This window comes from Malania oleifera, chromosome 2 (genome assembly GCF_029873635.1).
Source record: "Malania oleifera isolate guangnan ecotype guangnan chromosome 2, ASM2987363v1, whole genome shotgun sequence".
In the NCBI taxonomy this organism is placed as follows: domain Eukaryota; kingdom Viridiplantae; phylum Streptophyta; class Magnoliopsida; order Santalales; family Ximeniaceae; genus Malania; species Malania oleifera.
Genome location: NC_080418.1, coordinates 58362735 through 58378246, shown reverse-complemented (window position 1 = coordinate 58378246; position 15512 = coordinate 58362735).

Below are 15512 nucleotides of genomic sequence, written 5' to 3'. Positions count from 1 at the left end.
CAAATCAAATAACTGTGGCAAAATAATATATTTCAACTTAAGATTTGCAATAAAGTCACTACATTTTACCACATGCCACAAAGATTAAAGAAAAAATAGATCTAAGTCACAAAAGGTATTTGAGAGCATGACAAGATGAATATTTAATTTTAGATGCTCCCCCCATCGTTTGGAATCCTAGCTTAGAAGCAATAAACTGCTTACGCTAGATAGATAAATATTTCATTATGCCAAGTAGTATAAGCAATCATTTTAAAACTTTTAAGCCAACCATACTAATTATTAATCATCCTTATCATTATAGTTGTCCCTAATGACCATAGATACATAAGAGAATATATATTAAGGCATACTATAGAGTTCATGACCCAAGAACATTCCATATCGAATCATAAAGCTTTAAGTATTAGATGCAATGTTCGGGGATATCAGAAGAGCCTCAATATTTCAGTAAACAATAGTGATGCATGTGAGTACTATAAGTTCTTTCTACAGGGAAGGTGCTCAGCTCTCTAAGTGCCTGATAATTATGTAAGGATAAAATTTTATTTTCATTTAGTTTTCACTCATCCTTTCAAAAAGATTTGAACGTTTATTTTAACATGATCATCTTTGTACAAGGTTTTACTTTTGGGAAAAATCCTATTGAAATTTTGACAGCATGCCTTCTGTAAATCAGACATTTTCCCATAAACCTATACCTGATAGGCTCAAACAAACAATTTATAATTCAATTTCAAGGCATACAAGAACCTACATCCACTATCAGCATGTAACTCTCATCAATTGCATCCACCATGCAAGAGGCATTCTAGACTAAGCATGCAATCAGGTAGCAATCAATAATTCATAAAATGTAATCTATCCATCAAAGAATATAAATAGTAGAGAACAAATGATAGATTTGAGTTCGGTACAGTATTGTTATTCATTAAGGCATATGGACATGAATGTTATGAGATAATGAGAGCATTTAATTTAAAGAGTTACGAAGATGATGTTCCCCATGAGTTATAAACTCAATCATTTTATGCCTCTTTCAATTTTTCTATTTCTTTAGCCAAGAGATATAATATTTTCAATAAGTTAGACTTGGTGTTAAGGCTTTAGGCTTATCAGACCACAAAATCACAATAAATATTTCCTTGAGTATTCTAAGCCTATATTTGCCTCTTTTCTTATGATCTTAAAAAATGTGAGAGGCACAAGTTAGAATGGTTTTCAATCTTAAAAAAAAGTACATGCATAGGCCTACTTGATTTTTATGCATTCATCTAGATTGAGACTTAGTGCAATCATATTAGCCATTCATTATCATTTGTAGCTCTAAAAAGATTTGAGTTTAAGATTTGAGAGTTTTTGAACGGAAGTTTACATAAATACTCTTAACAATTAAATATTTATTAAGTTCAAGAGAGTATTTTGATAAGTAGGACAATATGCAAAATATTTTCGTGCAAGTGAATATGTCCAACTGCTTAGGCAAAGAGCATCATGAGATATATGATCTTTCTTTAATAGTGCCCTTTGGTGATTGGAGAGCATCCTTAAGATATGATTACGATTTGGAACAAGGATACAAACCAAGGAATTGGAAAACGTTTACCAGATATAATTGCGGTGTGTTAAAGAGTTCTTATGGAGGATAAAGGCATTTGCATGAATCAAAGTTAGAGAATTTTATGTTTAAAGCTTCAAAGAAATAATTTTGATTTTGAATCCCTTAGTGGTTGCCTCTAATTTTGATTATGAAAAATGTCTTCTCAATTAAACACCGGGTAGAATAGGAATTTGTGGAGGTCAGTGCTTATACCTAGAGTGATCACTCAATTTTGATTTAGGTTTTTCATATTCAAAAGTGAGTTTAGGGTAAAGTGATACATGATATAAGATGGAACGCTAACACTCAATTTTGTGCTATGGACAATAGTGGCTTAACTTAAAGTATTATATTTAAGTAGGATTGTACATGGTTTGGTTTGGTTCGATTTTGACCAAAACTGGTAACCAAACCGAAAAAATTTGTTTTCAAAATCTAAAACTATTACCGAATCGTACACCGACGGTTTTAAATAATCGTAAACGAAATTTTTGAGGTTTTCTTAGGTTTAAACTTGGTTTTTAACATTTAAAACAAAAAATTAAATAAAAGAGCCTAAGCCCAACAGTGACCCATCCTCGCAACGTGAATGCTGAGCTTACCGCTTACTTAACGCAATGAACCAATGAGGCTAGATGGACATTTATATGGGAAGGGAGGGAGGTTCTATTCTTCCCTTAACCGATGTGGGACAGATAATCGACCTGATTAGTGATCACTAATCAGACCTAAACCATAATAAATACATTTCCACGAAAACAAATGTTTCTCACTGGGAGAAGGGCTCAAATACTCAGGCAAAATTGTCAACGTCTAACCAGAGATCATTGTAGCACTAACAATTATCATAGGATAATTAAATTTACTTCAACATTTTTCTTAAAGACCAGGACCCTTAGAAGTTCATCCCCACGTCTAAACCAGGTGATTCACACTAGAGAAATTAAAAAAAAAAAAATTGAATTTGTATTTGCTTGAGGCAAACATCCAAATCACTGATGTAAAATAATATAAATAGGCAACAATTTAAGGACGCAACGAAACGAACTACATGTATAAAAAATTAGAGTTCTGAAGGGGAAAATTTGCAGTGAAAGAAAAAAAGAAAGAGCCAGATCTAGCATGAACAAAGAGGTGAAGAGGAGACCATAGCCACATCAAAACTGTAAAAAAACAAATAAGATTATCAGGAAATTAACACCCGGAGGGATTTAATCAACAAAAACAGAGGGAACCAAGGAGAAATTGAATAAAAAATAGAACTAAAAAGTGAAAATATAGGTGAAATGGGAGGTACGAAGAGAATGAGATGGAATTTACCTTTGTTCTTGGCAAGAATTTGGAGACCAAAGATAGAAGGTGTGGGCATGGGCGTGGGCATAAGCATCAGTGTTGGGGTGGGAAGGAACAGGAGGTCTTATGAGGGCGTCGCACGGCAGCTACCGGCGTCCAAGAGCATGACTGCTGCATGAGTGTCTCTTCAGTCTTCCCAATAGCCAAGTCCTCAACCCAATGCCAACTTTTCTACTCTACAAAAAGGCAAACGCGTCCCACATCGCCAAAATAATTATTTTAAAAGTATGAATCTCATGCATCTTATATAAAATCCTTTCCCACTCCCTTAAAAGTTCCACTTTCAATATTTAAAATAATTATTTTAAAAGTATAATCGGTTTTCGATTTTTTCGGTTTGGTTTTTAAGTGAAACCGAAATCGAAATGGAAAGTCGATTTTTTATAAATTCAAAACCAAAACCGAATACCAAAATTGAAAATACTGAACCAAAATGTCAAACGGTTCGGTTTTGGTCCGGTTCTCGATTTTTTAGTAAATTTTGTACACCCCTATATTTAAGCATGGGTTAAGCATTTGGAAATATTTACCTAGCAATGATGCCTAGTCCATTTAGAAGTGGATTTTATTCATTTTTTGAAGTTTCTTGCAAATCTTATTTCATTTTAAGCACTAATCACTTCCTAAGCCTACAGTCATCACAATCCCTAAACCTAGAAACTAAGGAAAGATTAACTGGAAGATAATTTCTATTGGAATATGTTTTTCCTTAAGTCCTATGGGGGTTGCATTCATAGCTACCCAGACCATCTCTTTATCTAAGCCTCTAGCACTTCTAGATGGACAAGTAAATTGAATGTGCCATAACATTTCATAGAATAAGCAAATTTTTTGTATGCGTGAATGATTATCCTTATTTATTCGGTTTCTACAAGATGAGGCAGATGAATGACTATGGGTTTTACGTATCAATTTTCAACCCCTTTTGAAATGATTTTTCTTTCGGATTTGAAATTAGGAATAGCTTCCCAAGAGGGGGGGGGGTGAATTGGCTTTTTAAAAATTTCTTTTTAAAGTCCTTAACTTATTTAAATATTTAACAAATTTTTTGACTTGTTTATCTATTTTGTCAATCAAACAAGAACTTGGTTTCTTTTAAACAATGAATAAGACAACTAATAAAACATTCACTCTTCAACCACAATTTGTTTGCCAAATATAAGTTCATTGCAACACTATTAGATTGATGGAAGATTCAAGATTCAGTACTTTCTGAAATATAAACACAGTTCACTTAATCTCAAGCTTTATACCATTCAATCACTATATATTTATAGTATATGTAACTTTCAGTTTTTGTATTTTGTCTAGCCCTGTGGTGAATGTGAGTTTGAACAAAGCTCGGTATATATGAAATTTCTTCTTCAATATGATGTTCAATATAAAATCCAATTACTCTTTCCAAGCTTTAGAATTCAAATAAACTCTTAAGTTAATTTATCTTCGGAATGTTTAACCAAGTAACGTACTCCCGTATGGTTTTCGCAAAGTATGATTTAAACAATGTACTCCTTTTTGATTTCCGCAATCCCAAATCAAAATTAAAGCTTAAGTTTGTTTGATTTCCAAATATACATAGTTTGTATTTTTTTCAAATTTAAACCATCCACATAATTGAAATAAGTACTGAAAATTAAAAGTAAGGGAAAGAGGGAGTGAGACAAAGATTTTTACAAGCTTCGGTTTATACCCAACCTATGTCCTCGCCTTTGCCAAACCACCAAAGGATTCACTAAACTTGTTCCTTTAATGAGCAAAACAAACCTTTACAACACTCCTCAGTTAAGGCTAGAGCTCGCCTTTTCAAAACGATATCCCCTCGTCCGATCACTCCTTACATAGGCTAGAGCCCGCCTCTCTAAGCAATATCCCCTTTCTTAGATAATGATCTAAACAACCCTTGGAATCATCAATCTACAAGAAAAAATTCAAATAGATGCGTACAAATAATGCTCACACAAAGAGCTGATTAGTATACTTTAGAAACTAATATACTTTAAATTCAAAATATCAAAAGAATGAAGTAAGAAGCTCAACATAAATATCACCGGTTTACTTCTCTTTGATGAGGATCAAGAAATTAAGTTGGATACTTCAAAGAAGTTGTAAAAGCTCGGAGATTTTTCAGAAATTTTACAGAAATTCAGAGCTTTAAAACAAATAGCAAGAAGCTTTGAGTGAAAGAGATCTTGAAAGAATTTTTCAATGCTTGGTGTATTTTTATTCGCATAAATCATGAATATATAGGCTTCAAAAACACTTTCATTCACGCTCCCCAAGTTTACTTGGAGTGCCCCCAAAGTTTCCAAAAATATTAGGGCGCAAGTCAATTAAATTTTTCAATAAGCCACGATTTGTCGTTTGCTTCATTTGAGGCATTGTGGAGGTTTCTTGGAGTAGAATATGGCTTCTTTCAAACCCTAGAATGTGTATGATTGAATTGAGAAGCTTGGAATCTAAGGTTTTAGCACTAGAGATTTAAGGAGGTTTGGTGTTTGGAACTTCGGGTGAGTGATAAAACTTGGTTCAAGAGCCTAGAGTTTAGAAAAAATAGGGTTTCGCGCGTTTAAAATATAAGAACTCCGCGACTTCAGGCGTCTGAAGAATTTTCTAGGCTAAAATTCGATAGGCAGTAGCTGTTTGGTCACCTAAGATTTGGAGTTCAGGCACCTGAGGTACATGTAGGAGCCTGAAGTTATCAACTCAATCAACTAAAGTTCTTCAACTTCTGAAATTTCCTTATTTCCTTGTTTTGAACCTTTCTAGCTTATTTCCCTTATTGTATAATGGTTCATGCTTCTCTTTTTATTGATGTATACCTATCTTTTAACAGCACTTATGTTATAAGCTTTTAGAGTTTCTTTTTGTTTCATTTTGACATCCATCCTTTATGTATCCTTCTACTCTCTATTTTATTTTTGTATGAAGTTATTATTTCATTTTTGGTACCCGTATCTTCTTAGTTCCTTCTAATTTATCAAGGGATGTTTCTTTTATTTTCCACACCTGTTTAGTCTTCACACCCTTTCTCTTAAATGGACATTCAAACTTGATATGTCCCATTTTCTTACATTTATAGCATATTGCATTTGTGTAGGCATTACTAGATGTGGTAGCATAGTCTTTGGATTCTTTTGATAAATATCCCATGTACAAATTCTTTTTCCTTTTATTTTCAACTCCATTGAAACCAATGCCTTATTTGTTCAATGACTAAGGTGTAGTCCCCCCGTGAACTTTGTTCAGTTGGCTGACAGCTTTGACCCCTCTTTAGTATTTTAGTCATACCATTTTCTATACAACTCCACATTAGGTGTTCTTGGTGTCGAACGAAAGATAAGAGAAAATCCTACAACTGTGATATTGAACATGTTTTAAAAAAAGGATTATTTGATAAATAAAAAGGCACCTCAATGTGGATGTATGAAAAATGACAGCATTTGGAAAAACCTCTTTTTGGTGCCTTTCATTCCAAAAATAATTTTAACCTTTTTGAAATGTCTTTTGACCATATAAAAATATTTTCCAAGTATTTTAAAAGGTATTTAGGTGTAAGAGGTTAACTTAACAGTTTCATAATATTTCAAACGTTATTTAAACATTAAAGTACTTACATAAAAACTTCTAAGACTTTTCACTTTTCGAGTCTTCATGCTTTGTCTTTCTTTGAGCTCTTTCTCCTTGCTTTTCTGTTACTCTTTTGACTTCTAGCTTTTCTTTGGCTTATCATCCATGTCCTTACTTTCTTCAAGCTTTAAAATATCATCTATAAATCCATGCTTTGACTCTTTTAAGCTTCATTTGATCCTTGTGACAACTTCGACCTTACTTTCTCATATATGAGCTCTGAGATAACATTACTCACACAAATACGTTAAATTCTTAAATTCCACTTGTTTGTTAGCATCAAAATAAGATAACAAGATTTAAAGCCTTGTAAGGCCAACAATCTCCTCCTTTTTAATGATTCCCCTTTCAATAAGCGTCATATTGACAAACTTAACAATATTATGATCAATTTCAAAAAATATTTTACTATCATGCTCATATATCAAAATCACATTATTAATATCAATTAACATCAATATCAAGTACTTATCCTCCTTTTGATATATATTTCAAAAAGCTTCCAATTTTTAATATCATGCTCAATTTTTGCTGCCTAAAACTTCTCCCCCTTATGACATCGATCAAAAAGAGTAAGACTTTAAATAGTAAAGCTATGAGCAACAATAAAAAATATAATTATTTATTCCATGATTCCAATTTAATAATTAGGGAAGAAACATAATACAAGCAATAAGTCATAATACGCCCCATGAATTTAATACATTCATATTTGATACCAATTATGCTTTTAAGTTTATTATCCATGCTTCATATATTGATTCATATCTTGTATGTTCTCATGAACACACTCATTAAATACCAATATCATGTTATTATCAATATCATAACATGCTCATGATTTCAATTATGCTTATCATTCTTAAAAATCAATTTGTGATACCAATTAAAATTTTTAAATGTGATACCAAAAATACTTTATAGATATCAAAGCTAATATCACATTATGCATAGTTCATGGATATCAAAAATATCTTTCATAGCTCATGGATACCAATATAAAGAGCAGTAAGTATATCTATGTGATTCATCAATAGCATGCATGGTCAAGAATTAATCTCATATCAAAATTCATGTTTATGCTCAATAATTTCATGCTCAAATTTTCAACATAGTGAGCCATAAATTTCCTATATAAGTCAAGTCATACACATGTAGCATATAGCAAACTAAGGTATTTATGTAATAAGCTCAATAATATTTTCTTAAGTTAAGCCTTGTAAAAATAATTCTATGATTTTGGCCAATAATGCCAATTGTTATAATAAGTTTTCAAACTCATCTTTAAGTTTTTTCTATTTCAACTAGTTTGTTTGTTGATCATGATTTAAGTTGCTTTCTTAATTTTTAAAGAAGAATGACTTAATCCATGGCGTTTTTGTTTATGAACTAGTCTTCCATCTTGGTACCCATACTTTCTTGGGTCTGGTTGGCTTTATAAAGGATGTGTCCTTAATTCTCCATACTTGTTTAGTTTTCACACCTTTCTCTTAAATGGACATTCAAACTTTATATGCCTTTTTTGCTTACATTTATAGCATATTGTATTAGTGTAGGCATTACTAGATGTGGTAGCATAGTTTTTGGAGGCTTTTGAAAACTTTCCCATGTAAAGATTCTTTTCTTTGTATTTTCAACCCCGTTAAAGCCAATGCCATCTTTATTTAAAGTCATCCTTTGTAAGCCTATCATTTTATCAAAATTTGCCTTTCCTTTAGTGAAGTTATGAATAATCTTCTCTTTATCTTCAATTTGATTCTTGAGATCATTTATTTCTATTTCTTTGTTGTCAACCTTCTTTAGTGATTTTTCTAATTCTAGAGATAGCTTTCTTATATTATCCTCTAATTAAGAAATATATATATCTTTCTTATATACTGTAGAGGATAGGGATCGAAGGTCTTCTATCATTTTTTCATTCTTGCATTCTAATTCTTTTATTTTTAAGTCTTTTTCATTTTCAACAAGATTTTTGGATTCTAACTCCTTTCACATTACTTCATTCTTACTTTCTATTTTCTTGATTCTTGAATCCTTTTCTCTTTCAGAATTTTTAAGGGATTCTAATTCTTGCACTATACCTTCATTCTTAATTTTCAATGAAGTATTTTGTTTAGTTACTTTTCACTACAAAAAATCATGGTATTAGTGACGGATAAAATTCGTCACTAATAGTCATAAATTTGTCACTAATAGTATTAGTGAAGAATTTATGAGTATTAGTGACGGTTTTAAAATAGTTGCTATATGTGCCGTTACAACTAACTTTTAGTGACGACTTCAACTTTCATCACTAATAATGGAGTATTAGTGATGGATAAAATCCGTCACTAAAACCCTAACACCATCACTATATACTATAGAACGGCTCAAATCAAATTTATCACTAATCGTAGGGGTATTAGTGACGAAATAAAAATTTGTCATTAATAGTACGGGTACGAGTGACGAATTATAAATTCGTCACTACTAGTAGGGTATTAGTGACGACTTAGGTATTCGTCACTACTAGTATGGTATTATTGACGAGTTAGAAATTCGTCACTACTAGTAGGGTATTAGTGACGAATTAGAAATTCATCACTACTAGTATGGTATTATTGGCGAATCAAAAATTCGTCACTATTAGGAGCAGTGTTAGTGACGAATTTAATAGTAGGGTATTAGTGACAAATTTGAATCCTTCACTAATAATTAGAAAAATTAAACAACCTTTTATACTAATTTTATTTAATCATGAATTCTTATATAAAAATCTATAATTACATTTTCGAATATATAAATTGAAACCATAATTACTACAAAATTCGTAAATCATTCAAAATTTTGAATTTAAATACAAATTCAATTAAAATGAAAAAATAACATACGTTCAGATAACAAAAATTATTTAAAAATATTCAAAATTCAAATACAAATACTAATACAAATTCAACTTAAAATACAAAAACTCCATTTGTTCAAATAACAATAAAAATTATAAAGAAATAGTTAAAAGTTGCATCTGACGACTGTAGTGCATGCATGCATGCCATCGTGCTGATGTTATGAAAGCTGCGAATCCTACAAATTAAGAGTCATTAAAAAAAATTTAGTATACCAAATCGATGAGAGCTGACGCTAAGTATAATCAAGAAAAATAATTATATGATATAACAAATTGGCAAAGATTTCATAATCATGCATATTACATATTTGTACGGTAGTAATATCAATAATGAAAAATGTAACGTTGCGTTCGAGAGCATAGAATTCGAACATTTTGAATGGATTTGAACAAATTTTAATACAATTTAATATTACATTTTATTTAAATTCAATGTAAATTCAAGTCCAAAGTGTCTCCAAACACGAGGAGCATAAAATTATACTGAAATTTATTAAAGTCTATTTAAATCTAAACTTAAGATGTAAAATGCATGCTTTGGAATGCAACATGAGATTAGTTTATGAGGGATTTGCACAATGACTCAATAAGGTATTAGCATTGCATGGGGAAGGGGATGCAGCGAATAAATCCAGCCAGGGACACGTGTCCAATTAGCATGCTTTACTTTTCGTAGACAAGCATTATTGCTCTACTTGAAATAAAACTCTAAGCAGTGATTGTGGGGTTTGTAGAGGAGGGAAATGGGAAGATTCATGGAGAAAAAAGTCATGAACTGGCATGAGCAAGTGTGTATCTTTTCAAGCCCTAATGAGAAAAATATTAGAACTAAGTAAAATATGTCAGTCAAATGGACATGAAATTGGTCATTTGTTTGGTACCTGAGTATGCCCAAAGTGCTTTCATCGGTGATCTCGTGCATGAAACATTTTTTTCCACTTTTTTTTGCTCTTTTCAACAGTGACATTGCGACCCATATGTCCAGACGAATCCCTAATTATGCCCTTTTCAAATAATTATGAAAATGATGCTCCCTCTAAGTTATATATATATATATATATATATATATATCTATATATTCAATTTATGCCTTTTTCAAATTTTCAAATCTTCAACCAAGTGTATATAATATTTTCAATGATTTTGGCACGGCAATGAATGCTTTAAGCTTACCGAACCAAAAACATATACATGAATGTCCATTCTAAATAAACTAAGTCTATATTATCTCATTTATTATGATTCCTAAGTTTCACTCATCCTTTCAAAAATATTTTAACATTAAACTAAGACTATCTTTTCTTTTCTTTTGGGAACATTTTAACGCAATTTCGACAGCATGTTGTCTATAAATTGGACGTTTTCCCATAAAACCTAAACCTGATAGGTTCAAATAGATCATTTATAAGAAGCTGAAGGCACACGAGAACCTATATCCACTACCAGCATGCAATACACTCAACTGCATCCACCTTGCAGGAAGCATTCTAGACTAGCATACAATCATGTAGCATATTCACGACAGTAATATGTGTAACCATATATTAAATTCAGAATATAAATAGTAGAGAACAGTGGATAGTATTGAGTTCAGTGTAGTATTGTTATTCATCCAGGGATTTGGATATGAACATTGTGAGATGATGAGAGCATTTAATTTAAATAATTATGAAAATGATGCTCCCTCTGAGTTATGTATATATTCAACTTATGCCTTTTTCAAATTTTCAAATCATCAACTAAGTGTATATAGTATTTTCAATCATTTCGGCACGGTAATGAATGTTTTAAGCTTACCGGACCAAAAACATATAAATGAATGTCTGTTCTAAATGAATTAAGTCTCCATTGCCTCATTTATTACGATTCCTAAGTTTCACTTATCCTTTCAAAAATATTTTAACATTAAAGTAAGCCTATCTTTTCTTTTTTTTTTTTTAGAAAATTTTAACGCCATTTCAGCAGCATGACGTCTGTAAAATGGACGTTTTCCCATAAAACCTGCACCTGATAGGTTCAAATAGATCATTTATAAGAAGCTGAAGGCACACGAGAACCTATATTTAGTACCAACATGCAATACACATCAAATGCATCTGTCATGCAGGAGGCATTCTAGACTAGCATGCAATTATGTAGCATATTCACGACAATAATACATGTAACCATATATTAAATTCAAAATATAAATAGTAGAGAATAGTGGATAGTATTGGGTTTAGTGTAGTATTGTTATTCATCCAGGAATTTGGACATGAACCTCATGAGATGATGAGGGCATTTAATTTAAATAATTATGAAAATGGTGCTACCTCTAAGTTATGTATATATATTCAACTTATGCCTTTTTCAAATTTTCAAATCGTCAGCCAAGTGTATATAATATTTTCAATGATTTCGGCATGACAATGAATGCTTTAAGCTAACCGGACCAAAAACATACAAATGAATGTTCGTTCTAAATTAACTAAGTCTACATTGCCTCATTTATTATGATTCCTAAGTTTTACTCATCCTTTCAAAAATATTTTAACATTAAACTAAGCCTATTTTTCTTTTTGTTTGGAAATATTTAAATGCAATTTTGGCAGCATGTCGTATGTAAATTGGATGTTTTTCAATAAAACCTGCACCTAATAGGTTCAAATAGAACATTTATAAGAAGTTGAAGGCACATGAGAACCTACATCCACTACCAACATGCAATGCACATCAACTGCATCCACCATACAGGAGGCATTCTAGACTAGCATGCAATCATGTAGCATATTCACGACTGTAATAAATGTAACCATATATTAAATTCATAATATAAATAGCAGAGAACAGTGGATAGTATTGGGTTCAGTGTAGTATTGTTATTCATACAGGCATTTGGACATGAACGTTATGAGATGATGAGAGCATTTAATTTAAATAATTATGAAATTGATGCTCCCTCTGAGTTATATATATATTCAACTTATGCCTTTTTGAAATTTTCAAATCCTCAGCCAAGTGTATATAATATTTTCAATGATTTTGGCACGACAATGAATGTTTTAAGCTTACTGGACAAAAAACATATAAATGAATGTCCGTTCTAAATAAACTAAGTCTACATCACCTCATTTATTTTGATTCCTAAATTTCACTCATCTTTTCAAAAATATTTTAACATTATACTAAGCTTATCTTTTCCTTTTGTTTGGGGAAATTTTAACGCAATTTTGGCAGCATGCCATCTATAAATTGGATGTTTTCCCATAAAACCTGTACATGATAGGTTCAAATAGAACATTTATAAGACGTTGAAGGCACAAGAGAACCTATATCCACTACCAGCATGCAATACATGTCAACCACATCCGCCATGTAGGAAGCATTCTAGACTAGCATGCAATCATGTAGCATATTTATGACAGTAATACATGTAATCATATATTAAATTTTGAATATAGATAGCAAAGAACAGGGGATAGTATTGGGTTCAGTGTAGTATTGTTATTTATCCAGGCATTTGGACATGAACGTTATGAGATGATGAGAGCATTTAATTTAAATAATTATGAAAATGATGCTCCCTCTGAGTTATGTATAAATTCAACTTATGCCTTTTTCAAATTTTCAAATCCTCAATCAAGTGTATATAATATTTTCAATGATTTTGGCACCGCAATGAATGCTTTAAGCTTGTTGGACGAAAAAAATAAAAATAAATTTCCGTTCTAAATGTACTAAGTCTATATTGCCTCATTAATTATGATTCCTAAGCTTCACTCATCCTTTCAAAAATATTTTAACATTAAACTAAGCCTATCTTTTCTTTTTGTTTGGGAAAATTTTAACGCAATTTCGTCAGCATATCGTCTGTAAATTGGACGTTTCCCATAAAACCTGCACCTGATAGGTTTAAATAGATCATTTATAAGAAGTTGAAGGCACATGAGAACCTATACCCACTACCAGCATGCAGTACACATCAACTGCATCCACCATGTAGGAGGCATTCTAGACTAGCATGCAATCATGTAGCATTTTCATGACAGTAATACATGTAACCATATATTAAATTCAAAATATAAATTGCAGAGAATAATGGATAGTATTGGGTTCAGTGTAGTATTGTTATTCATCTAAGCATTTGGACATGAACGTTATGAGATAATGAGAGCATTTAATTTAAATAATTATGAAAATGATGCTCCCTCTGAGTTATGTATATAATCAACGTATGCCTTTTTCAAATTTTCAAATCCTTAGTCAAGTGTATATAATATTTTCAATGATTTCGAAACGGCAATGAATGCTTTAAGCTTACCGGACCAAAAACATATAAATGAATGTCTGTTCTAAATGAACTAAGTCTACATTGCCTCATTTATTATGATTCCTAAGTTTCACTCATCCTTTCAAAAGTATTTTAACATTAAACTAAGCCTATCTTTTCTTTTTGTTTGGGAAAATTTTAACGCAATTTCGGCAGCTTGTTGTCTGTAAATTGCATGTTTTCTCATAAAACCTGGACGTGATAGGTTCAAATAGATTATTTATAAGAAGTTGAAGGCACACGAGAACCTATATCCACTACCAGCGTGCAGTACACATCAACTGCATGCACCATGCAGGAGGCATTCTAGACTAGTATGTAATCATGTAGCTTATTCACGACAGTAATACATGTAACTAGATATTAAATTCAAAATATAAATAGCAGAGAACAGTGTATAGTATTTTGTTCGGTGTAGTATCTTATTAATTCAGGCAGTTGGACATGAATGTTATGAGATGATGAGAGCATTTAATATAAATAATTATGAAAATGATGCTCGCTCTGAGTTATGTATATATTCAACTTATGTCTTTTTTAAATTTTCAAATCCTCAGCCAAGTGTATATAATATTTTCGATGATTTCGGCACAGCAATGAATGCTTTAAGCTTACCGGACCAAAAACATATAAATGATTGTCCGTTCTAAATGAACTAAGTCTACATTGCCTTATTTATTATGATTCCTAAGTTTTACTCATCCTTTCAAAAATAATTTAACATTAAACTAAGCCCATCTTTTCATTTTGTTTTGAAAAATTTTAACACAATTTCGGCAACATGTCGTCTATAAATTGGATGTTTTCCCATAAAACCTGCACTTGATAGGTTCAAATAGATCATTTATAAGAAGGTGAAGGCACACGAGAACCTATATCCACTACCAGCATGTAATACACATCAACTGCATCCCCCATGCAGGAGGCATTCTAGACTAGCATGCAATCATGTAGCATATTCATGATAGTAATACATGTAACCATATATTAAATTCACAATATAAATAGAAGAGGTTATCATGAGTCATCCAATAATATGCTCATTAAAAAGCTTTTAAATGACCTAAACCTATCCTTAAAAATCGATGTGAGACCTAAATAAAGCATGACAATAACACATCTCATGTCAATCTCACCCACATAAGACATGAATCTGCTTTGCCACTATCATACTATATACAAAATAACATGCCTCCGAATCATCTGATTCACTCCTCTCGTATCATGTAAGATCTAAACCCATATAAGTATAAAAACATAATTTAACATGAAACTCAATTTGTGATCATAATAGCTTATAATTAATTAGAGGAGCCACCCACATCATTTAGTGTAGATTGGTGCATCCTTTCCTTTAACCGCATTTTCCCATCCATCATGGCTTGCATTTGGGCTCGAAATCTAAAGACCTCCTTTCTTAATTGCATGTTCTCCATTTCCATCATCCGCATCCGTCAAGCCATCTCCTGCTTATCATACTCGGCCTCTCGACACTGTCATTCCATCTCTGCACGAGCCACCGCACCCATGGATGATGATGTTGTTGGGGCTATGTATCCACTTCCAAGACTTTTCACCTAGCCCCCCGCTCGTTGCCCAAGAACCTAAGAAGTGATCTCAAAATTTGTCATGTGTTGACTCCCCTCTAAAACATGTGCATCCCTCAACTCGACCATTCGTGCCTAATTTCAGTAATGAAAATAATAAAAAGGAATAAGTCAAACTACAAATTTGAT